The sequence below is a fragment of the Phacochoerus africanus genome, chromosome 2 (genome assembly GCF_016906955.1).
Source record: "Phacochoerus africanus isolate WHEZ1 chromosome 2, ROS_Pafr_v1, whole genome shotgun sequence".
Taxonomy (NCBI): Eukaryota; Metazoa; Chordata; class Mammalia; order Artiodactyla; family Suidae; genus Phacochoerus; species Phacochoerus africanus.
In genome coordinates, this window is record NC_062545.1 from 10,011,526 (window position 1) to 10,038,593 (window position 27,068).

Here is a 27,068-nt window from a genome sequence, read left to right on the forward strand (position 1 = left end):
AAAGAAAGCAAAGACATACTGTATAAAATCCAATAGTCATATTCTTATAGAAATTATAGCCCAAACAAACAAGAAATATCTTTCTGTGGTTCCTAATAGATGGTTTTACTGGTTGCAAGTATCATTTTTTAGTAGCTCAATACATGTGAATTACTTTCCCAATTTGCCCTTTGCAAAATTCTCTGTAGTCAACAAAGGTGGCTTTTAAAACCATGAGAATTGTTGCTAGATTACTCTAGGCTTTCATATGGGGCAGTGGCATTAGAAACAAGAGCAATCCATCAACAACAAATTCATGAGCACTAGTGATTCATTTGGAGATGTGTGTGGGAGGGGATTAGTCTAGAGCCATACTGCCCAACAGACATACAACCACATATATAATTCAAAATTTTCTAGGGACAACATTTTAAAAAAAGGAAAAAAAAGTAAAAGTAATAATACATTTTGTCTGACTCAGTACATTCAGGATATTACCATTTCACCATGTTCTCAATATAAAAATAAATGAGGTATTTTCTCTTTTTTATGTTATGTCTTCAAAACTCAATGTGTAGTCTACGTTGCAGCGTATCTCAATTTGGACCCACCTCAGTTTAAGTGCTGAATAGCCATACTGAATAGGTCTAGATCTCTTGGGAAAACAACAACAACACTATTTGGGACTGCATCAGGTAGTTTAAATTTATACTGAGACAGACTTTTTACTTTTAAGCTAAAGATACCACTGCATAGAGAGTATCAGTGATTCCTTTATTGATATGGAAATAAATTACAAAACATTCAAAGAAGATCTACTATAACAATTAACCCTGAAATGTTTCTATAATGTAAAAACAGCAGCCAAGTCCCCAAGTATATCAATTAGTAAAATGAGTTCTGAGAGACAGAAAAGAAGAAACCATCTCTAGCGACCATGCCCTATACCAGACTGGAAAATGTTTCCATGTGTGAGAAGATGTCTCCGGTAAAAGTCGCTGACAGCTCGGTCAGAGGCTCTGATTCACTGAGATCGTTTTCTCCTGTCTCAAGGGCAATGAAGAGGCAGGAATTCGGAAGGGCTTTACCTTCTTTCTGCGGAGCGGGGTGTATATAGTAGCAGGACAGGGGTAATGCTGTGACTGCCACAAGCGGGACATTCCTACAATTTTGTGATCACGTCCGGGATGAAAGTAGTGAAGGGAAGACAGAATGACAGCAAATACAATGTTAGATGGTCAGCACTTGCTAAACTCTAATAAATCAAGAAGCAGACACTTCCAACAGAAACAGGCTGTGGAGGTGCATGGTTCTACCAAGGGCGGGTCCCTTCTAGAATAAATCTAATCAGCCCCAGAAACGGCAATTTCAAAATGCCATCTTCCTCATGGACCCATCACAGTCATTACCATCCCCTTCCCTGTGCACTCTCACGCCCACGGCTCAGACAGCAAACACTGTGATGAATCCTAAATCTTTATCATCATTTCATCTACTTGGCTCTAGGAATGACCAGACCTGTCTCATGAGGAGGTCTCTCAAAAACCTTAAATTCCACAAGTCAAAGCAAAACTAATTTCTCTCACCAGTCCACTGATTTCAAACCAACTTCTGCATTCTCTTTGTTCAGGTAATGACAGACTACCAGTCTGCCTGAGCTCAGAACTTTGGAATTTATCCATGTCTCCTGATATTGTTCCAATCAGAAATCACACCGCCAGGTTTCTCTCTAATTCAGGCTCTCATCAGCTCTTTATTCCTCAAGACACAGTTCAAACTTAACTCCACATTTTCGAAGTGCCTCCCATGCATTATGCAGCAAGCATCGTGTGAAATATACTGGGTATAAAAGAGCAACGTGGTATCCAGTGTCACCTCTTCTTACCCAATCCTGTATCTCAGCCAGGTTAGCTAACTCCTTCTGCAAATACTGAGTTATAATGATCTGCTTAACTTGTTTTCTCTTTTAGCCCGTGAGTCTCTGGAAGACAGAGAATAACATAATTTGCTATTCATCTGTTTATTCCTGGCATAAGACAGAGACAGCACAATACTTAGGATATAGAAGGTAATCAATAAACTCTGTTGAATAAATGAAATGTACATGTGTGGTTTATCGCCCTTTATTTATGAAGGAGATAACTTTCACTTATGATACTATCGAAAGGTTCATATTTAACTAAAAACTAGATGATCACCCTTCTATCTAAGAGCTATTTGATTCAATGAAATTGGTAATATCATCCTGCACTGTATTGTACATGGTAACCCTTGTCAGAAATCTAGAAACTCTCATAGGAAGTTTTACATTTACAAAGCCTAGTAGTTGTAACTAGTAAGATTTTAAAAAAATGCTTATATTCCGTAACAATGTAATTACAAATAATTTTCAACACATGTAAGTTTAAGTACAGAAGGACCATGTCTTATGGCTTAAACCAGCAGGACTCAAGTTTCCAGTGATTCATGGCATATCTCCTCTTAGCTTAAAACTTCAGTGGTAACTAATTTACTAATTATACTAATCAGAGTTCTTAGAATTGAAACTGAGTTTATCTAACTTGTCCTGGGAGGGAATTTCACAAAAGAATATTAGGTTTGGTTCCCAGACCCGGCTGCAAGGACCAGGACTGGAAAAGAGGGAAGAAGAAACCAGCAAAACAGGTCAACAGAAATCACTTGCCCAGAATATCACCACCAGCATTTAAGATAACGGATACACAAGACTTCCAGGATTGCTAGGCTCTCAGCTTCTGTGTGGTTTAATCAAGCAAGGGCTTACAAGTGGCCAAACCTTAGTCACATGCTCTCTCTCAGCTTCTAAGATCTGGACTCCTTGGGATTCAGTAGTGAAAAACACAACATTGTTTCTACCAAGTCCCCTCCTTGCAGCAGGATCTCCCAAAGCAGCCTTCAAAAACGAAGCATCCAGTAAATATTCAGATCATCAAAATCATGATGTCCAAAGGTTTTTCCCATGCATTAGCAATGTACAAAGTCGGAGCACTGATCTCAAGCAAGCACTGAGTATAAGATTCCTAGAGCGGGTGGCCTGGGTTACTGAATATACCCATGTGGCTGAAGCCTGTAATTGATTTTCACTTGTCACTTCTATTCTGTTCAGGTATACCTCTGAGTTCCCTTTATGCTGACATCTAATTTTGCTGTGGTACAATCGGTTTCTAGTAAGTAGAGAAAAGAAAATAAGTTCATGAGAATGTATGCAAGCACCCCCCCCCCACCTTGACATCATATGGCCCAAACCTGCACATGGTGTTCAATCTGAGTGCTGGATATCAGGCACACTTTGAGCAAAAAAAACACTGAAATTCTTGGCTCGTGGCAGATCCTGTCTTCAGTGACAGTTATACAATCCAGTAAATGCCTTCTGACCAATGAAATGAAGTAGGTGAAAAGCATCAACAGTACTCGTAGCATTTTTTTTTTTTTTTTTGTCTTTTTGCTATTTCTTTGGGCCACTCCCACGGCATATGGAGGTTCCCAGGCTAGGGGTCCAATCGGAGCTGTAGCCACCGGCCTACGCCAGAGCCACAGCAACGCGGGATCCGAGCCGCGTCTGCAACCTACACCACAGCTCACGGCAACGCCGGATCGTTAACCCACTGAGCAAGGGCAGGGACCGAACCCACAACCTCATGGTTTTTAGTCGGATTCATTCACCACTACGCCACGGCGGGAACTCCACATTTTTTTTAATCATTAGGCTCAACAGAGACCTCAACTCAGAGTTAAAACAGTTCTGATACTGAATTCTTTTTCGGCCCTCACTCCATATGAAATGAATAATGCTGACTCGCTACACTTCAGAAAGTATGGAATCTAAATATTAGGGACAAGAGTTGCTGGTTCCTGGGATCATCGTGGAAGACAAGTAACAAGGTCAGACCAGTGGGATGACTAGCTCAAAAACTTCACACCCTATTTGAAAACACAATCTTCCTACCATACTTATTACTTGAACACACTCACTACTTTCACTGGTATTTTGCAGAGATATTCACAGACCTAAGAGGAATACTGGATAGTAAGCGAGGACTTATTTAACAGATGAGGAAAAATGGAAGCCTGATAAGTTAAATGCTTGTCTAAGGTCATTAACATAGCTGTTTGAGAAAATGAGACTAAAACCCAGGTTTATTTATTCATTTATTTAGGCTGCAACCTATGGCATCTTTAAGTTGCTAGGCCAGGGATTGGACCTGCCTCACGCAGTGGTGAGAGCCGCTGTAATGACAACACAGGATTCTTAACTTGCTGTGCCGCAAGGGAACTCCAAAACCCAGGTTTCTTGACCCTATGTCGGTGCTCTTTGTACTGTATGAAACCATTCCAATCATGCCTGTATGTATATTTGGTGAGATCTAGCTAAAAACTGAAGAATCTTTATGTCAGAATCAGCCTATCACCATCGAGGCCGACTGCGTTAGCAGCTTGTCCACATAGGGTGCCCTAAGCCTCTAAAAGACCCTTCTACTGCCAACATGTAGCATCTCTGTCACGTGTTCTCCATCTAAGTGACTTTGTTCCTGGTTTCTACGCTGCTTGAGTGCTGAACACGATGCCTTGCTAATCTGCTTCATCACGGCATTCCAGCATTCCCACAACTGCTTGTTTAGAGTTCTTCTACCTGGATCAGCTCCCTCTGGGAATCAAGATATGACTACCAGCTGCTGAGAAGGAAAACCTCTGTCAGGAGGTGCTGGTATGCACCTCTACCCAACACAGAATCCCCCGCATTCTTAAAAATGTACTTCTTGGAGAGTTTACCTCTGGATACTTTTTTTGGAGTTCAGCTCTCAATTAACCAGCCCCCTTCCAGCCCAGCTTAGTTTTACCACCCTTTCCCCAGGACCTACTTTATACAGATGAATTTGCAATCCTGCATCTCTCACAGCTTTTCCTTCTTACGATAAAATACTTTGTCTCTTTCAAGTATATCAATTCTTACTCTATAGAATGCACCAACAAGAAGAAATAAAGTTAAATTGTAACATAAGGAAAATAAGTTAAATACAAGAAGAACAGCAAGGGTTGTTCAATTAATGAATTTGATTAAAAGCATTAAAAATGGAGGGAGGGTTTCATGAATTTATAGGAACCTTTAAAAGTCACGTGATATACTTTACTGATGACTGGATCTCATTTGCAGAGATTCCACTATTGACTGATCTGGAGCGTGACCTGGGTTTGATGAGTTTTTAAAGCTGCCAGGTCATTCTAATTTTCAACTAAGGTAGAGAATCACTGCCAGAGATAAAGATATTATTTGGGAAATGTTCTAGACCTGCACTATCCAAAAGAAATGTGAAAAGTCACAAATATGGTCCACAAAGCTAATTTTAAATTTTCTAGTAGCCATATTAAGGAAGTTTTTAAAAAATTAATATTTTGACTCAATATACATATATCTTTTGAACATGTTATCAACATAAACAATATATTAATGAGATATTTTATATTCTTTTTTAATACCGATGTGGTATCATTAGACCTATGATTACTGGGAGCTTTTACAAAACTAAACCTTTGCACTTGCACACAAAGCAGTGAAAAGAAACAAGTGGACATGAAAGTAGTTCTTTCTGAGTTGGGGAATGGCTGCAACAGCAACCAAGGATCTTTCCAGGCTGTGGGGATCTATACTGCAGTGTCCTCAGAATTAGCCGATTATTGGAACTGTTCCAGATGCCACTGCCTCCCTTCACCTCGTATCCTCCTTCAAACAAAGCAACACAGTGACCATACATACCCAATACTTTTGTCCCTAGATAGGAAACCAATCAGTGGCATCTCATGTGGACAATGATGGTACAGTCTTTTCTTTCTGTATACAGAAGTAAAAGTGCATCACAAATGCTTCAGGTCTGAACACAAATGATGGGGACTGAAAGACACACTGGGTCACATTTTTCTGTCACAGGGAAATGTAGCTGTTCCCAGTTCTGCTAGGTCTGGAGCAAAGATCTTTGGCTGTTCTGCCATAAAATGTAAGATCCAGGAATCAGGCTCCACCAGAGCATGCACAAGGGACCTCTTAAGACAGTTTTCCTCTATTGTTCTTTTTAACAAAAGAACTACCTCTGAGAAAGAAAGGCAATCCACAGGTTAACAAAAACAACAAAAAGAAAGCATTACTGGCATTCATTTCTTAAAGACACTTGAGCTTGGGAGAACCTGCTACAGAAAGAATGTCAAGACTTTAAAGTAACCACCTTAGGGTTTGGACTCTGACTCTGCCACTGGGCAGCTGTGGAGCCCTGGTCAGGGTAACCTCTTGCAACAGCTAGTTTCCAATGTGTGAAATGGACAAAACAATACCTTTGTTTGCAGAGCTCTTGTGAGGACTACACACAATAAGTAAAACTAGTTGCAAAATGCCCAAACCAAAGTGGTGCTCTCTAAATGAGAGCGATTATTAAAATTTCAAAGTAGGGGGCAGAGAGATTAAACGAAGAAACAAAAAAACATAAGTGGCATCTGCAGTGACAATTACTGACCACTAACATAATGCATACATAACCTACCTGCATTCTTATTTTCATCTGAAAGGCTCATTTCATAAGTTAAGCACCTAGCAATCCATGAATGTCAGCAATCCCTTTAGGACTCATAATTACATCTCACATAGAAGAGTAAAGCCTCAGTAACTTCTGTTTCTATTAATCTGGAATAAGCCTGGATATAAGGGTTTCTTAAGTTGATCAATACTGTAAACAGATTGAAATGATTTAAGCTATTTGAGATTAAAAATGTGATCGCATTGTTTACAGATTTTCATAATCAGGAATAGGTCTAATGATGTTTTTAAGAGCTCTGAGATGGGAGTTCCCACTGTGGCACAGTGGGTTAAGGATCTGGCATTATCACTGTGCAGCAGCTTGAGTTACTGCTGTGGTGCAAGTTTGATCCCTGGCCTGGGAACTTCCACATGCCATGGGCTCAGAAAAGAAGAAGAAGAAAAAAAGATGCTCTAGTTGGGAACATTTTATTTCTGTAACATTACTATCAGACCAGTAGGGCCCCATTTTATTCTCCCACTCCCCAACTGTTGACTGCTTTGCAGTATTTTTTCACTCCTTCTCTTCTTTTGGTGGTTTTCCTTGGATATTTTACCATACATTTAACCAAACAAAATCACCCCTTTTGGGCAGTAAAAGGCCTTTAGTTGCAATCTCCCTCTTTCCATCTTACATTCTCTTGCTGAATTCAACATTTCAGTTAAGTCCACAAATTTGACAATTATTATTTTATATTATGTTTATTTGGCTTTATATTTGTGCCTCCTTTCTCTTTACTACCCCCTCTTGCAGCTCGGGCATTCCTTCTGGGATAATTATTCTTTCTTAGGAATTACAGGCTACAGAAGTTCCTTTAGAGGAACTGCAGAGGTCTTTCGGCGATAAACTCCCTCAGGTGTTGTTTATCTCTAAATGTTTTCGTTTTTATCATAATTCTTGAATAGAACTTCAAATAATTTTGCTAAATTCACACTTTGTAGACATTTACCTATTTCTTCTGGATTCCACAGTACTAGAGAAAGTTGCTGCCATTCTAACCATTTCTTTATAGGTGACCTGCTCTTTTTCTCTGGCTTTTTTCAAAATATTCTTTGTCTTTGCTATTCTACAGTTCAGAAAGGAATATGTTTCTTATTTAATCTTGGAATATATCCTGTGCTTCCTGGATCTGTGGATTCCTTATTTTCATAAATTCTGAGAAACAGCAGTACCTTTTAACTATGCAACACAGGTATCAATCAAGAAGGGCAGTAGAGAAAAACAATGGCAATAAATGTTATGGTACTGATGCATTTAAATTCACTTGTAATAGAAGACAAATTATTTGATAATATCCATATTAACATCTCTTTTCCATTCTGAAATAAAAACGTTCCGTCTAGAAACTGCAGCTGTGTGCTGAAAGCCTCTTCATAGAAAGGATGACAGCACAGGCTCCTCTTAGTCTATTGAAAATATTATAGGTGCTCTGAGTATTTTGAACAATTTTAAGTACTTTTCATTCTGATTACACATTTCTTGACCTTTCCAATGTTAAAAAATTTGAAGACAGTTCTTAACAATTAATATAGAAATAAATAAAAACTGTATATTTATTGGTAACTAGCTTATTAGCTTCAAAGTATGCTCTCCTAGGCATATCTAAAGGACTACTTAATTGACCTGAAATTGGTGTACTTTTCTAATAACATACTATATTATTATAGTAGTATTTTTATAAAACAATATAAACTCAACCTTATGCTACAGTTCCTTAAATACATTTTTTTTTCTCTTCAGAATGGCAACTTTAATGCCCGAGGTGAGTGTGGGGTGTGAGTGGAGAAGAGAATTTCAGACGATACTCCACATTACATTGAGCTACTGTCCCCACCTGCATTTCTTTTAATAAAATGCCTTGCAATACACAGAGGTTCCGCCATAACATTAATGAAGTGATGGTATAAAACTGTGTGTCAATGGCAGAGGGCAGAGATGGTGCCAAAAGGTCTTCAAATCGGGCCTATGAGGTAGGAACCTTTTTTGAGCTAATACGTGCTATGGATTTTTATAATAGTAAGACGTGATGTTTCTGAACTTTCCATAGAATACCAAGGACAAAGAACTCTCTTTTGTTTGGATCTTTTGGGGATCCAAAAGGAAAAGGAAGTACAGAAGGAAGAGGACGAGGAGACAGGAGGACCAGAGAGGGGAAACTCTAGAAAGTAGGCCTCTTAAAGTAACAGTGTAGCTAAAGCCTGTTTCCAAGGCATAAGAAATAACAGTTAAAGCGAGTGATGGGAAACAGGCCAGAGCTCAGTCTGGGGAGTTAGGAGATAGAGGAAAAGAGAAGGGGGAAAGGTTGATGCTGGCTACACTTTTAAAAGGCAAATTAAAAGATCTGAAATTATTTTGTTAGTTTATGGATTCAAAATACATTATGTTAAATTCATCTGCTCATAAAATGTAGGGTGTGGGGATTTCATCTAGTGAGTTTAACTAATTATTGATTCTTCTTGGAAACTGGTGAAGTGGACTTCCTTGAGAATCAAGACTTTTTCAAATGTCATTTTTGGTGAAATCCTGTGTCATTAAAAAATGCCCCTGAATTTTTTAAATATATAGGAAAAATAAGAAAGGACAGGTTTTCCTGTTCTAGAGATATTTCTCTTCTCTACTGAGAAATAGATTCTAGAACTCATTGATGAAGATGAACAAAATGAGTAAGCAACATAACACAAAGGTCTGCTTCCAAATCAACCAGAGAATTATTCTAACATCAGCACAAAGGTGCTTAGTGCCTAAACCCAAATTCAACTTTGTAATTATTCTGAATACGCTCCTAACTATCATTTTTCTGTGGGATTATAAAAGAGATCATTTTTAACTTTTAAATTACAACTTACGTTTTACAACTACTAAATCCTTACTTGGTCTCAATGTTCTTTGAACTTTTATGTCAAGAAATTACACTTCAAGACAACTTACAGAATGGGAGAAAATAGTTTCAAATAATGCAACCGACAAGGGCTTAATCTCTAGAATATATAAACAACTTATACAACCCAACAGCAAAAAAGCCAATCAATGGAAAAATGGGCAAAAGACCTGAACAGACATTTCTCCAAAGAAGATATACAGATGGCCAACAAACACATGAAAAAATGCTCAACACTGCTGGTTATAAGAGAAATGCAAATCAAAACTACCATGAGATATCACCTCACACCAGTCAGAATAGCCATCATTAATAAATCCACAAATAACAAGTGCTGGAGGGGCTGTGGAGAAAAGGGAACCCTCCTGCACTGTTGGTGGGAATGTAAACTGGTACAGCCACTATGGAGAACAGTTTGGAGATACCTTAGAAATCTATACGTAGAACTTCCACATGACCCCGCGATCCCACTCTTGGGCATCTATCCGGACAAAACTCTACTTAAAAGAGACACGTGCACCCGCATGTTCATTGCAGCACTATTCACAATAGCCAGGACATGGCAACAACCCAAATGTCCATCGACAGATGATTGGATTCGGAAGAGGTGGTATATATACACAATGGAATACTACTCAGCCATAAAAAAGAATGACATAATGCCATCTGCAGCAACATGGATGGAGCTAGAGAATCTCATACTGAGTGAAATGATCCAGAAAGACAAAGACAAATACCATATGATATCACTCATAACTGGAATCTAATATCCAGCACAAATGAACATCTCCCTAGGAAAGAAAACCATGGACTTGGAGAAGAGACTTGTGGCTGCCTGATGGGAGGGGGAGGGAGTGGGAGGGAGTGGGAGGGAGTGGGAGGGATCGGGAGCTTGGGCTTATCAGACACAACTTAGAATAGATTTACAAGGAGATCCTGCTGAATAGCATTGAGAACTTTGTCTAGATACTCATGTTGCGACAGAAGAAAGGGTGGGGGAAAAAATGTAATTGTAATGTATACATGTAAGGATAACCTGACCCCCTTGCTGTACAGTGGGGGAAAAAAAAAAAAAGAAAAGAAATTACACTTCATAAAGTCAAGCAAAATTAGGGTATTTTATCACTTACAACTCTATTTCTAATATTTGTTCACAAGAGGAACAAAGTGGCTTCACTTACCATTTTAGGAGCTGTAAAATGATTATACTTACAAAACACTTAGCAAACATATGATTTACAAAGTAATACAGAGCTCAAGTTCTTTTGGGGGGAGGAGGATATATTTAGCTTTCCAAGGTTGAGACATTTCAATGAAAATCATGGGATGTGCCCTAATGTTTGATCAACAGCCCTTGGTTGCATCTGGACGACTAAAGGCAGAGCCAAAGGAGCAGCTGCAAAGTTACCTCACGAAGCTGCCGTCGTCCCTTTATTGCAGGGGGGTCAATTCCTTTGTGAAGAGGGGAAGAAACACCAAACGGAGGTGCTCCTTTTCCTGTGCTCCCTTAGCCACTCACATAGCCAAGTCTGAAAACTGGGTATCTTCCCAACTTGTTCCCCTTTCACCTTTACGGACAATCCTTTCTAAAAGCCCTGTGGCTCTTCCTCAAGAACTCTGTTTTTTTCAACACCAAAGTCCTGCCTCAATCCAGACCACCACAGCCTCAATTCCCAACGTCTACGACGTCTCCAGAGCTGTGCTGTAATGGTACCTGCGCTCTGCACTAAAAACAGAGGATGGGACAGGAACAGCATGCTCCCCCAAATTCAGCACCGCACAACCTGCAAGGCCAGGATGGCCAAACACAGATGGTCCCTGTGATCCATGTCCTACCTGCCGTCATCAGAAGGAGCTTTCTGAAATTCAGGTGTACTCAGGTTTTGTCCCAGATCAAACTAAAATCTCATCAATAGTTCTCCACTGCTCTCTGGATCAAGGCTAAATTTACATAAATTGAAAAGCCCCCTGTGGAGTCGCCCTAGTTTACCTACCTGGCTTGACACTTAGCACCAGCCTTCCATTTCCTAGTTTCCTTCCCCAGTGGACACTCTATTACTTGGAATTCCTGGACTACTATTCCTGGATGCTCCCACATTCCTGGTCTCAGCTGTTCCCTCTGCCTAGAGTCCTCTTCTCATTCTCGTGCTTGGCTACTCGTTCTTCAGTTCTTAGCTTACTTACATGCCTTCTTGGATTTAATAAAAGATTAAAACCCTATTTCTATGCGATCACATATTTATTCCTAATGCAATGCTTTATCAGTTTGCATTTTACCTGCAAGTGGTTCTGCTCCACTAAATTATAAAGTAACATGTAGGAAGATGTTTCCAGTTCATTCATTAACCTAGTTTCTCTACTCATAGCAGGTACAACAAAGCACTAGATGAATGATCAAATGAACATTTTCACGCAGACCAAATTAAAATATCCTTATCACTATTTCACAGTTCTAACAAATGAGTATAATATTTTTTCAAAGTATTTCTAAAAGACAAGTTTAACACAACCATAAAAAAGTATCCAGAATGAGGAAACCTCAAAAACCAGCAAACGCTTCTGGTGGATTAACAGAGTACATCTTTATTCTTCCTCTAAGTGCAAAAGCAGATTTGTTTATTACAAGTGCCCACTTGGCACAATAAATTTAACATATGGAATTTTTAGGCATCCTAGAAATTAGGTTTTAGAATCTAAGGTCAAAGGAGAAGCCTCAAAACTTTTTTTTTTTTAAGCAGAAGGAATAAAGAACTTGAAGGCTTTGGCTAATTTTCTTCAAAATTAAAGGTTCAGAGATCTTCAAAAGGAACATAAAATACTCAAATTTCAAAAAGTTACACATTTAACTCCTCAAAGTTAAACATTTGCCTCAAGTGTGTCATAATTACGACATCTATTTTTCATTCTGGCTTGGCAGTCAGGAAACTAAAATGGAGCTTTTCTAAGTTCTAGTTATAAATAAAAGCTAACATTTCTGCTGTACCATCCCAGATGACATAAAGCAGAGCAGGAATTCTGGATGCCCTGTAAAGACTCAGAGGCACCCTGCCCATCCTCATATTGGTCCTTATTGGTAAGGTGCACTGCAGCCCAGTGCCAAAACTCCTCTCCCCTCAGGAAGAGTTCAAGAGGGACCCAGAAGCCAGTATCACCTCGCTCAATTGTCACTACCTTCTTCAGGCTCCATCTGTGTAGAAGAGAGGTGCTAAAGCGATGAGTTAACTGGCCAGTGACAGTGGGGGAATGCCCCGTTCACAGTGGACACTTTTTTTTTTGGGGGGGGTCCTTTTAGGGCCACACTCACGGCATATGGAAGTTCCCAGGATGGGGGTCGAATCAGAGCTGTAGCTGCCAGCCTATGCCACAGCCACAGCCACATGGGATCCAAGCTGCGTCTGCAACCTACACCACAGTCATGGCAATGCCGGATCTGTTACCCACTGAGCGAGGCCAGGGACTGCACCTCGGCCCTCATGTATACTAGTCAGGTTTGTTACTGTGGAGCCATGACGGGAACTCCCACAGCTGACATTTTAACTGTTCATAAACCCCAAATACAAACACTTCCACTCTCCTTAAGCATTTTTGGGGGAATGGGGGTCAACCTAAATAAAACTCCAAATGCAGTTTAGATGTAGTTCTATGTAAACCATCAAACAAGGCTTCGTGGCTTTGTTTCATGCTCAAGATTATTAAATTGTTAAATATGTAAGGAATAAAAGTTTCAATAACCTTCTTCCTATGCCTTCAAAACCTTAAAGCAAGGTTCTCCTAGTCAGTCTCTTAGGCTACTCTCCTATTCTTTCTAGGGAAGCATAAGCAACCTCAGATAAAATGAGCAAAACAATCCCGAAGCACCATTGCCACTTGCAGCTGGGTAAAAATGGTTCGCCTGAAACCCGGAGCTCCTTTCAGTTACCCAAGACAGGGAGGACCCTGGACTCTCTGAAATGTACGAACAAGGCACCAGGTCTCCGAGATAACTTTAGCATGCTTTGCTGGGCTGCTGCAAGATGTTTTGAAAAGAATCTAGAATATAGTAGGTGCTCAGCAAAGTTTTCAACCCCTACCCTGTTTCGCTATTGTATGACATTGAGAATAGCCTTAGAAAATAAATGTGTATTACGTTCTGAAGGACTATAAAGAGAGCTCTAAAAATGTGTTCTTCATAATTTAAAATGTCACAGAACAGGGTGCCAATAACACTCATTCCTAACCTGGATGTGCTTTATTAAGAGGAGATGTTTGAAAAGAGTGTCAATTCATCACAATTACTGGAGAAATCACCATCCCGCCCCATAAATGTGTTCACGATGGTGGGACAACTTGAGACCGTCATTCTGCATCCACACAGAGGGCTGAATAACAAGCAAATAAGCACATGCAAGAGCAAAATTAGGACAAACATTCTAAAATTATTTTATTACTCTAGAATGACACTGCACTGTGTTTTTGATGTGTGTTTGTTTCATAGTATATGGGATGTTTTTCATCAAGCCCATCATAAAGAGACACGAAACATCTCCATTTGATAACTAATTAAAGCTTCCAGGGGCAAAGCAGCTCAACATTCTGGTCCACAGTGACTTTTCTGGAGTCCTATTCAGAGACATAACACGGAAACTCTTGAACTTCGTCTCAATCTATCAGAACTAGTTAAAAAGCATGATTCTGGCCCTGCTTCTCTCTCCAGTCCCCTGTGATCTACCATTTGCAGGCATATCCCACCCATTCCAGTGTCACAGCCTTTCCCTTAACTACTCACTCCCTCTTCCTGGAATGCTGTCACTTCAGATCTTTGCATAGCTAGCTCCTTGTCCTTCAGATTTTTAGCTTAAAGGTTTATGTCCTCTGAGAGGTCGCCCCTGACCACACAACATCCATTAGCCACCTGCTCACTCACTTTCACATGCTCACATCTAATTCTATGCACAGCAGTCATCACTCTCTGCCATTTTCCGTACATCTATTTGTTTACTGACCACCTTATTCCAGTGAAACACAGGCTCCCTGAGAGCAGCACCTCTGCCGGTCTTTTTTTCTTTTTTTTTTTTTTTAAATAGATGCACCTGCTGCATATGGTATTGAAGTTCCCAGGCCAGAGGCCGAATCAGCGTTGCAGCTGCAGGCTTATACCACAGCACGGCAACACCAGATCCAAGGCACATCTGTGAACTATGCCCCAGCTTGCAGTAACCCTGAGCGAGGCCAGGGATCAAATAGGCATCCTCAAGGAGAGCCAATATTGGGTCCTTAACCCAGCGAGCCACACCGGGAACTCCCTTTTGGCTGGTCTTTGCTGTGTTCCTTTGTGCCACACTGAAAAGCAAGTTTGCTGAAAAGACAGGCCTCTGCTGTGGTTCAGGTATGGTTACCTTTATTTCATAGATGAGGAAATTATAACTGAGAGAAATCGAAAGTCCTCTCCAATGTCACACAATTAGCTGGTTGCATGGTTGGGCTGTACCTGATTACGCATCCCACCCGAGGATAGAAAGAGAAAATGAAGTTCCTGATGACAACCCTATGGCACTGACCACAGTAGTGCGCTCTTAAGTTTGAACAGCACACAGTACATGTAAGCACAGAGCTTATTATGCATTCAGTCTCCACCACTGCATACTGGGGCCTCTGTGCTACCTCCGAGGTCTCCTGGGTTGGAAGTTACTGGGCCAGAAATTTGTAGATGAGCCACACGAGGTTGAGAGCATCACTGTAGAGAGAACATATGAACACTTTCCCTCCCCCCACTCCACATTCCTTCCAACAGCTCTGCTGAGTAACTAAGAACATATTCTTCCACCACTCGAGCCTGCTCAGAGTGCAGACAAATCTTTCCTGGAGAGCCACATACAATCATAATTGGAGGAAAAGAATGTCTTTTTCCTCTTTTTCAGGCAGACTAAATACAGCTTGGAGTTAACCATCTTATCACAGAACAGAAGACCAGAGAAAACACAGTGGTTAAGTTTCTATCTCACTACCCATTACACAGACCAAACCTTCATGAGCAGTGATGCTTCTACCATTGTTTCTTGACTCAACAACTGAGGACAAGAAAGCAACCCACCATCCTGAGGAGGAGGGGAACCCGGGCGTAAGTGCTGACTGTGGGGCTGGCCAGCTCTGCACCCCTATCATTCCAAACTCCCTCAACCTCTTTGAACGTTTCTCATCTTCTTTCAAAAGAGAAAGGAATTAGGAGAGGGAGTCAAAAGGCTAGATGCAGGTGAACTCCATGCTCCCGTTATAAGCACATTCAGAGCTGCTTTTTGTCCATACCTAGAAGCAGAGGTTAAGAACTGTCACACTATGTTGGACCTACAATCCATATATCCTGTATTCTGTGAACAAAAGGATTACTAAAGTGACAATCCCAAGATGAGGTGGTTGCTTTAAGCATTAGAATGAAAAAAGTAAAAATATACATGCCCCCAAATGTTTTTCCATATAAATTGATTCATACTCATTCTACTAAACTTTATGATGACTTTGCTATTTGTATTCACAATTTTAGATTAAGTGATTTCCTGCAATAACAATGTCTTTAGGCTTACGGTTGATTTTGCATAATTTCCGTCTTCTAAATCTTTTGGAAATAATGTATTTAGAATCAAGTAACTGCATATCAATTTTCAATAAGAATTGAAATGCATTTCTTTATGTTAAAGCAAACTTAAATGTAAAGTTCCAGAAATGATGTGGAAAAAGGTTCTTGTGGAAGTAGTGTGTACATCGGAAATAACAGTAAAAAAGAAGTTAAAATAATACATGTATTTAAATCTCAGCTCTTCCACTTGCCATCTGAACTCTGTAATAAAATATTTTCTACATCTGCTGCCTCTTATATAGAATAAGGATAAAAATGCCTGCAATATCTACTTACCTCTAGGTAAGTGTAAATTTTTTTTTTTTGGTCTTTTTTTTTTTGCATTTTCTAGGGCCATTCCCACGGCACATGGAGGTTCCCAGGCTAGGGGGTCGAATCGGAGCCATAGCCGCTGGCCTAAGCCAGAGCCCACGGCAACGCGGGATCCGAGCCACGTCTGTGACCTACACCACAGTTCACGGCAAAGCCGGATCCTCAACTCCCTGAGCAAGGCCAGGGATCGAACCTGCAGCCTCATGGTTCCTAGTCGGATTCGTTAACCACTGCGCCATGACGGGAACTCCTGTAAATATTTAATAGTAAGGCAAAACCTATAAAATGCTATACAAAGGTAAAATTAGTGACAATGACAGAATTGTATTGAACAGGGACCTCTGTGCGGTATTCTGTGATAATCTGTGGGGAAAGAATCTGAAAGAGAATGGATATGTGTCTGTGTATGACTGAATCACTCCGGTGTACAGCAAAAATGACCACAACCTTGTAAATCAACTCTACTTCAAGTCTTGAGCCGACTTTACTGTATTTCATGCTCTCTATTAATGACTTTTCTCTCTGCTCCCAACATCATACTTCATCTTTTTTTTTACAGTGATTTTTAAGTCATTGTAATAAATTATCAGGGGTATATACTAACATGGCCACTTAAAGCAAAAATGAACAAGTCAGGAAGCCACTGTGAAACCGCAATTCTAATTCACAAAATTTATTAACAATTACACAGGAAAATTCTAATTCAATACGAAGTACTGACAAGGCTTAAAACTCAGTTACTACGAAAACTAAAACCCTTTGTAAAACTTTCCCAAAAAACAAGATGAAGCACAACAGTAATACTCATCGTTTCAATACCCTCTGCCTTTAAAATACACAATTTATAAAACTGAGGTGATAATACTGTATTCTGACTTATCATTTACTTTGATTCCCCAAAAAGTCCTTTGAGGGCAGATATTATGCTCATTTTAGAGTGAACAACCTGGGGGCTAGAGGATGAAAAATTAAGTCCAGCTCTCAGGGTGAGGGGCCAGGGACCGGCTCCTGAGGTTGAGCACTGTCTCGTCTTCTCATCCTGCCTCTAACCAGGTACCATGAGGGTTGTGGGGTGCTGCTATGGGCTTGTAAGATCTCCTTCCTGAGGCTTTGGGAACATTGTGGAACCCTCAGCCCCTTGCAGTGGTCTTGGTCTCATCACGACACTCCTCCCTGCAGGAAAAGGCAGTGTGCACCTGGCTGGGGCTCAGCCACGCACGTGTTCCTCACGGGCTCTGTACCAGCCGCGGGAAGAGCACACCCAGCTTCTGCTTACACTACTCGTCAGAGCCAAGCTTCTGAACAAAATTAAGGAAAATTAAGATTTTTGTGGATAGAAGATATTCCTATTATTCACATAGTACTTGAGTTTAATGCAAGGTAAAAGAATTTAGTCCTGAATTTTATTAAAGTGCTTCAAGATTAAGAGAAGCTAAAAATCAAGAATTCCAACTGACGTGGGGTCCTGAGGTTTTCGGCAGGACATCTCATGGAAGAGAGGCTGCGTCTCATTGCCAAAGTGAATTCTTCTTCCAATGGAGCTGCCAGACTTAGGGGTACGTTCTGGGAAATGTGTTCCACACAATATATGGGACCTACTTACACTAAAAAATTATTCATTGCTTGTTTCAAGTTCAAATTTGTCCTGTGTTTTTATCTGGCAACCCCACGTCCATGTCAATGACAAAATAGCTCATTACTATGTTGCAAGCAGGTTGTCCAACTAATCTGGTGACAGCTTAATAGCAGTTAGGACAGCTTTAATTTAATCTATAATTTACTCCCCCAGCGCTGCCACCGAGCGCATCTTCACAGAACTATGCTCTAACCACATAAGTGAAACGAAGGCTCAGAAAGGTTACGAAGGGCAGGTTTGAGGATCTGGTCCCAAGTTTTCAGTTCCTAGTACAGCGCCCTGGGCTCAGCACAAAGCAGACGCTACACGACAGAACCGTATATAACTTACCAACAAATACTTAATCCTTTCCACGTAGCCTGTATGAAGGCCTACAAAACTCTGCTACTTAGGGGACAATCTCTGTCCATAAAGCATCTAATCAGGAGTTCCCATTGTGGCTCAGCAGTAACAAACCCAACTAGTATCCATGAGGATGTGGGTTTGATCCCTGGCCTCGCTCAGTGGATTAAAGATCTGCCATTGCCATGAGCTGTGATGTAGGGTGCAGATGTGGCTTGGATCCTGCATTGCTGTGGCTCTGGCTGTGGCTGGCAGCTGTAGCTCCAATCCAACCCCTAGCCTGGGAACTTCCATATGTTAAGGGTGTGACCCTAAAAAGCAAAAAAAAAAAAAAAAAAAAAAATCAGCTGGTTCCTAAATCTAGCTGTAAAACAGGTTACAGGTTAGCTATTCACAATCTCTTCCTTCTTCTAGGCCCTTTTATCACTTTAAATGCAATGGGAGGTCTTTGCGGCAAGGAAAAATTAAGAGAAAGGAAAATGAAATTACTTTTTCCAGAGACTTGTTTGTAGATCATCCTGCAAGACGCTGGCTTCTGAGCACCTCTGCAGATGACATGTGTGCCTGGAAGGCCTAAGCTCGCCGGAACAGGGCACAGTCACCTCCTCGGGTACTTCTCAGGCTCTCTTTGGAGAGAGTCTCAACAGAGAGGTTCAGTAATCTCCCACTCAGGGTCCTCTCACCGAAAAGCCCAAGTGCCCTGACCTCTCTGCCCCCAGTTCACTCCCACATGCCTGGGCAGGTGTGAGTCTGCTCAGAGGGAAAAAAACCTCTCTACAAAAGTCAAGCAGTTGCATGTAAATCAACGAAATTAGAACACGCTCTCACACAATTCACAAAAATAAACTCAAAATGGCTTAAAGACTCAAATATAACTCCAAAAAACATGACTCCAAAAAACTCCTAGGACAAGAACGGAGGCAAAACATTCTCTAACATAAATCATACCAGTGTTTTCTTAGGTCAGCCTAGCAAGGCAATACAAATAAAAGCAAAAATAAATGGATCCTAATCAAACTTATAAGCATTTGCACAGCAAATGAAACCATACACAAAATGAAAAGACAACCTATGTATGATCTGTGAGAAAATATTTGCAAATGATGCACTGACAAGGGTTTAATTTCCCAAATACACAACCAGCTCATACGCTTCAATAACAAACGAACAACGCAATCAGAAAAGGGGCAGAAGACCTAAAGAGACCTTTCTCCAAAGAAGACAAATAGGTGGCTAACACTCACATGAAAAGAAGCTCAGCATGGCTAGTTATTAGAGAAGAGCAAATCAAACTACAATGACATAGCACTTCACACCCGTCAGAAAGTCTACAAACAAATGCTGGAGAGAGGGTGGAGAAAGAAAACCCTCCTTCACTTTGGTGGAAATGTAAATTGGAGCAACCACCATGGAGAACAGTATGGAAATTCCACAAAAAAAACCCTAAAAATAGAGTTGCCATATGATCTGGCAATCCCACTCCTGGGCACATATCCAGACAAAACTATAATTCAAAGAGATACATGCGCCGCTACGTTCATAGCAGCACTATTCACAACAGCCAAGACATGGAAGCAACCTAAACACCCATCAACAGATGAATGTAAAAAGAAAAAACATATATATACAGACACACACAATGAATACTACTCAGCCATTTAAAGAAATGAAATAATGCCATTTGCTATGGTTGGACCTAGACATTATCATACAAAGTGAAGGAAGTCAGAAGGAGAAAGACAAATACCATATGATATCACTTATATATGGAATCTAAAATATGATACACACGAACTTATCTACGAAACAAAAACAGACACACACAGAGAATCAACCTGCGGCTGGGTGGTCGCGGGAGAGCTGGTGGGGAGTTTGGGACTAGCAGATTCAAATAATTATATATAGAATGAATACACAACGAGGTACTATTATAAAGCACAGGGAACTATATTCAATATCCTGTAATAAACCATAAAAGAAAAGAATATGGAAAATAATATATACATATAAAACTGAATCACTATGCTGTACACCAGAAACTAAAACAATACTGTAAAATCAACCACACTTTAATTTAAAAAACAAAAACAGGAGCCCGCTATGACACAATGGGATCGGTGGTGTCTGGGGAGTGCTGGGACACAGGTTCGACCCCTGGCCCAGTACCGTGGGTCAAAGATCCAACACTGCCACAGCTGCAGCTTGGGTCGCAACTGCAGCTCAGATCTGATCCCTGTGGCGGAACTCCACATGCCATGGGGCTGCCCAAAAGAAAAAGAGAACAAAAACAAAGACACCTCTCCATGGAGAGACAGAGACAGGGGAAAGAAATCTGGGGCACAGAGGGGAGGGCAGCCATGTCACGATGTAACAAGAGGATGTGGCGGAAACCCAACCCTGGAAGCAGTCTTCCATCCCTCAGTATCCGGATGGCCTTGAGCAGGTTACTGAACTTCACTGCCATGTGAGGGACAGGTCTGAGGATTAGAGATAAAGCACGTAAGCTGACCCCAAAGAGCAAACACTGACAGAAGGAACAGGCTGTCTTGACTCAATCGCTTTAAAAAAATGTAAAGGGGAGTTCCCGTCGTGGCGCAGTGGTTGGCGAATCCGACTAGGAACCATGAGGTTGCGGGTTCGATCCCTGCCCTTGCTCAGGGGGTTAAGGACCCGGCGTTGCCGTGAGCTGTGGTGTAGGTCACAGACTGTGGCTCAGATCCCGAGTTGCTGTGGCTCTGGCGTAGGCCGGCGGCTATGGCTCCGATTCGACCCCCTAGCCTGGGAACCTCCATGTGCCGTGGGAGTGGCCCTAGAAAACGCAAAAAGACAAAAAAAAATAAAGGAAAACAACAACAGAAGCTGCTTCTGATTATCCAAGTATGAGAAGTGAGTTTTCACTTGGGAAAAACATTTTACGAACATATTTCTGTTTGTTTGTTTAAATCGTATTTCCTCCTTTCGAGGGAGTAAATCAATAAAGGTACCTCATCCACTCCTCTGCAGATCCGTAAACAATCGAATGGCATTCTTTGGAGTCAGACTGCTATTATCACATTTACAGTTTAAGACTCGTTGGCGCTTATCTGCATAAAGACCACCTATCACCTGTGTAAGTCAGATCTCTTATTAAGACAGAACGTGGGACAACACACGATGAGCTGAGTTCTTGTATTGACGTTACTTTAAACAAATAAGGCATTCAGTTCCCTTATGGCAAATGACTCATGAAGTAAAAAAATAATTTAAATAAGTCACTGCTCCCACTGTTACTGTGTGACAAATATTCTCAAATAGTACTTCTGGAAAAAGCAAACACAGAAATTCACGAACGAAAACTTCACAAACGTGACAGTGTGTATCTCTGTTTCCACACACCAACTTCACGTTCCCACACAACCCTTGCTATCACGGTATTATACTGGCCTTTTGTCAGCCCGGGACATTCAATAAATATTGATTTTATTATCTGAATAACTATCGTTCAATATAACATTAGCTTTTTTGTAAATATTTGGTACAGGAAATATTTTACAAAGAGATAACTTTCAAAATTTGCATTTGACTTTTACAAACTTTAAAATATATTGTCGGAGTCTCCATTGTGGCTCGGCAGTAACGACCTCAACTAGCATCCATCAGGACGTGGGCTCGATCTCTGGCCTCGCCCACTGGGTTAAGGATCCGGTGCTGCTGTGAGCTGCGGTGTGGGTCGCAGAGACGGCTCAGATCTTGCGTTGCTGTGGCTGTGGTGTAGGCTGGCAGCTACAGCTCTGATTCAACCCCTGGCCTAGAAACTTCCATGTGCTGGGTGCAGCCTTAATAAGATAAATAAATAAACAAATAAATTCCATGATTATAAACAGAAATTCAAAAATTAATCATCACAAGTCAACAGACTGTTTCAAAAAAGTTGTTTTTTGTTTCTAGCCTTTATGAAACAGCAATGGTTCTAACTGATGCTTATCAAGAGAGTATTATTTCTACTGCACTCAGAAAATTCTGAAAGTTGGGATAGCTGGACAGCAGTCCTGGTATACAACTTCATGATGGCCCCTTGGGAGAATCAATACGTTAGAGAACTTTTAAAAAATATAATATTAAGACCTTAAAGGCCTAAAATACTTTGTATCCAAGCAACATGGCTATCTAAAAACTAATATAAAATGAACTAACATAAAATATCTCACAAAACGGGAAATGTTTGTGTGTACAATCACCATACTGTGTATCTAACAGAATATTTCTGCTAAAAATCTGAGGATAAAAAGAAATTTCCAGAGTGCCCGTTGTGGCTCCGAGGAAACAAACCCAACTAGTATCCATAAGCATGCAGGTTCAATTCCTGGCCTCGCTCAGTGGGTTAAGGATCTGTTGTTGCCACAAGCTGCCTTACAGGTCGAAGATGCAGCTCGGATCTTGCATCGCTGTGGCTGCGGCTGTGGCACAGGCTGGCAGCTGCAGCTGCAATTCGACCCCTAGCCTAGAAACTTCCATGTGCCGCACCTGCAGCCCTTTAAAAAAAAAAGAAGGAAGGAAGGAAGTTTCCCCCATTCCTTGTTACAAGTAGAATACTCACCAGTGAGTAAATCACAGTCCTCTCTAGGAGGCATCTGAATTTCAGACCTATTAATAAGGCATGTCTTTCAATTCGCTGAATACTGTTTTCTTAATCGCGGTTAGTTTTTTTTAATCCAAAACATAAACGTTGCCACCAGAATAACACCGCCAAGTCACTGCTCCCCACAATTCTTTCTGTAGCTAGTGGCTCACTCAGGTCTCATACCTGGCTGATAACCTTGGTGCTACCACATGACAGTGATGCCTACAAGCCTAATAGGACTTCTCAACAGCTAAGCCCATTCTCCAAGGTCCAGTGGCCTCTGAGCAGAAATAGGCCACGTCTGGGGAGCCTAAACAGCTCCTGGAAGTTTTATCAGTGAACAGGCCCAACAGATGGGAGCCCATGCTGAAAACCTCCCGCTCCAGAAGGCAAGGGCCTGGTGCTGGCCTTCTGTCCTTCTGTTCACTGGGCTCATTTTCTGATAAGGAAAACAAACAGAGGAGGCACAAACAGGCACACCAAAGTGGAAAACATATTTAGAACAAAGCTGGAGAATCACAGAAAACAAAACAACCATGGTCTATATTTTATGGCTATGAAAACAAAACAAAAGCAAATGGCCTTCATTTTTTATGATGATGACGATGTTTTAATGATTTTGAACAAGTTGGAAGGGGTATTTAAAACATGAAGAGATGTTAACATATAACACTTTTGTTTAGCCAGATTTTTTCCCCCTCAAACCTGCAAACTTAGAAGAAAGGAGCAACAGAAACTGCTATTTTACGAAATGGCTTCTCCCAAATGAATGGCTACACACACACAAGCGTGCTGTCTACATCTGTAACTAACTACAGCAAAATCAGAAAACCAAGAGCTAAAATAAAGGCTTAGTACAATTTACGTTTATATACTATCTTGTATAGTTATTATTATATGTTAAAACATCACACACTATACAACATACGACACATGAAATGCTTCTGTTGTGGAAAGAAAATTAAAACTGAGCAACTATGTTTAGATTATTGTTCATAACAAGAGACAGAGCTTTGTAACTTCGTTGACTGTTCTTGAAGTATTGTTTTGTGATTAAATTAGGATTGCAATGGTAGTGTACATCTGTGGACAATTTTCAACACTAAGGATTTTAAAATCTATACTCCAACAAACACACCCATGAGGAGCAAATTAAGGTAAAAATAAAGAGTAGTTTACAGTTGTTGCATCTAATTTCAATAGAACTTCTGAAGTACCAAAAATGTTTGGGGGAGGGGGGGAAATCAGGACATTTAGAATAATTACTTTTTACCTTTATAAAAACATTTAGTTACAATTACTCTTTTTTTGGCCATGCCTACTGCATACAGAAGTCCCCTGGCCAGGTATCAAACTCTCACCACAGCAGCAACAACACTGGATCCTTAACCACTAGGCCACCAGTGAACTCCAAGTTCCAATTATTCTTGATTAAAGTAAATTGAAAGTCAATATATCCTGACACTGTACTAAAATGTCCTTTAATTTTTTGAAATTGGAGACAACTGTAAGAAGCATATGTGAATGACTTCCTTCCAAAACATTTCTCTAATTCTAAATTGGTGCAATATCATCAACAATCCTAGATTAATATATAAATGGACCCCTATTTTTCAAATGAATATCACTACAGGCCAGCCTAGTAGGTTGTGAGGGGCCACATTGCTAGGGTTCAAATTCTGACCCTGCCATTTATGTCAGCTGTGTAATCATGGCCAAATTATTGCTCCTCAGAGCCTGAAGATAAAATAGGACTAATAACAGTCCTCACAGAAATGCTATGAAAATTAAATGAGTTAATACATGTAAAATGCTTGCAAAAGTGCTTGGCTCATATGTAAACCCTCAATCAACGTTAGTTGTTGTTACCGTTAGAGTTATAATTATTAATCACCTTGGCTCTGAAATATGATTAGCCATGAAAAGCCATTTATGATACCTAATTACAGTTAGTAAGTACAAAAGAACAAAAACATAAAATAAAATTAAAAGTTAAGGAAATCCACCTTGCTTGCTCTCTCTCTAGTTTACTGACTCTAGAATTCATTAGACTCTTAAGTTCTTGAAGGACCAAGGCCACATCCTCTTTGTGTTTGCACTCCCAGAGTGATAAGCCCAGCGCCTGGGCAAGACAGTACATGTTCCTTAAGTGTTCACTGAAATCAAATTTAACTAAACATTTTTTGTGGAGGAAATTTCACTTTACTCAGTGTAAAGTTAAAAATCAAGTTAATTAGCAAGAATTATACCAAAGGGATAAACTACAAGCTAAGATGTCTCAGATTAAATATTAGACCACTATTTCTTATCACTACCCCACAAGGCAGCAACAAGGAAAGTTCACAACATAGGCAAAAAAGCAAGAAATACTATGTCTACACCTGTGACCACCAGCTCCCTTGACGGAGCATCTCCTCTGCGTGCACACTAGTAGACGAACGGCCAACATCTCACCGACTCTGACTCCTGAGGGCCGTGCGGGATAAAGGCCACCATCTCCATTTCACGGATGGGGAAATGGAGGTTCCGAGATATTTAGAGATATTAAGTGAAGTGTGCACAGTCACACAACTATCAACTGGGCCAACTGGTCTTAAAACCCAAATGTGTGTGACCCACAAGCCCTTACTAAATGACAATCCGCTATAAGTAAAGCTTGAGAATTTCTTCAATTTATGCACTGCCTTTGTGTAGTAGAGCTATGACAGCTTCCGACAACTTGCAGTCACTGAAGATTAAGATCCACTATCAGTGACTATCAGAATACATCATTACCTTTTGCTTGGAATCTTCGTAATCATGAAGATAAAATCTTCACTTGACCTTGACCTCCAGGATACAGGATGATCCTTAGCAGCAGAACCACCATTGGCCATAATTGTGAATTTTGCTCCCAGCAGTGCCAAGAAGACATATAGGAGCAGAGAACTGGTATGGCTGCCCTGACTTGGAGGAGTTTTGCAGGGCAAATGGGGAAGACAGACAAGGTGGGTAAAAGAATCAAGAGTCATGACAGTAAAATATAATGAACAAGAAGCTAAATACAAAAAGGAGCTGAAAGAACTGGGAGAAATTGCAACAATTCAGAGGTCTCCATGTTAGAAGAGAGAACAAAAAAAGCCAACAGAGGTAAGTCAGATTCCTGCGACAACACGGCCCTTATATGGCCTTAAATCCAAGCTAAAGGAGCAGAATACACACAGACCAAAAAAAAAAAAAAAAGAAAAGAAAGAAAGAAAGGAAATTCTCTCCACTTTCACAACACATTTCTCTGAGTGTAAGAAGTCCCTCATTGGCTCCTCTTCTCTAATGCAGGTGGTGGTCAGAGGTTACACCTCTGGAGCTGGTCAATCAAGGATAATACAGCTCCAAATGCATAGAAATAAAACAGTAAAGCATCGCTCTCCCTCCTATCAGGTTATTCAGGATGCTGAAATGTGTTAAAAATGACTAAAGCATGCTTCAGCCTTCTATTGAAACACAGACAAACCAGACATCCTGGATGCAGTCATTGACAAGCCATCAAACTTGCAAGTGCCTTCAGACACACATGACATGAACTGGCGGGTGTGAGAGCTCCTCTAGGAGCCCCCAACACTTGCTGGTGCAACCACTCACTTTCTGGTAGAGACAAGAGACATGCTGCCCTGATCTACCCTAGGAAATGGCCCTCCCCACTGCTGCCTCGGAGCCCTGAGATGAGAACGCAGAGCGCAGCACAGGTGCCCTGTGAAAGGAGGAAGGTAGTACAGAATGTTAGCTCACTTACTACAACAGAAGCGCTCTTTTGAACTCCGGCACAAACTGGGAACATGCAAGTTAAGTCCCTGGCACAACATTTGATGTTACTTAACACACTGCTGGTTAGTTTTTTATTCTAGTCCCTTAGGCTGCTTTCTTAGTCTTCAAGTCCCCAGTCTATAACTAGTGAAACTGCATCTAAATCCTTGGGCAATAATCCCTCCACCTTCAGCCTCAACTCATGTTACAAACCCAAGTTTTCCACATATCAGATTTTCATAGAATAGCCAAGAAGGAAAGAGATAAAAATATTAGCTGTAATTGACTGTCTGTCTGGAAGGGAAGAAGTAAATACTACAGCTGTGACCAGCAGCTCCCTGGATGGAGCGTCT

General features: G+C 40.7%; 1 protein-coding gene across 8 annotated transcripts in view; it reads right to left on the reverse strand.

Annotated features, from left to right (window-relative positions):
* Positions 1–27,068, reverse strand: part of ARID1B (AT-rich interaction domain 1B) — a 439,972-nt gene that overhangs the window by 206,796 nt on the left and 206,108 nt on the right. The gene's annotated exons all lie outside the window — the stretch shown is intronic.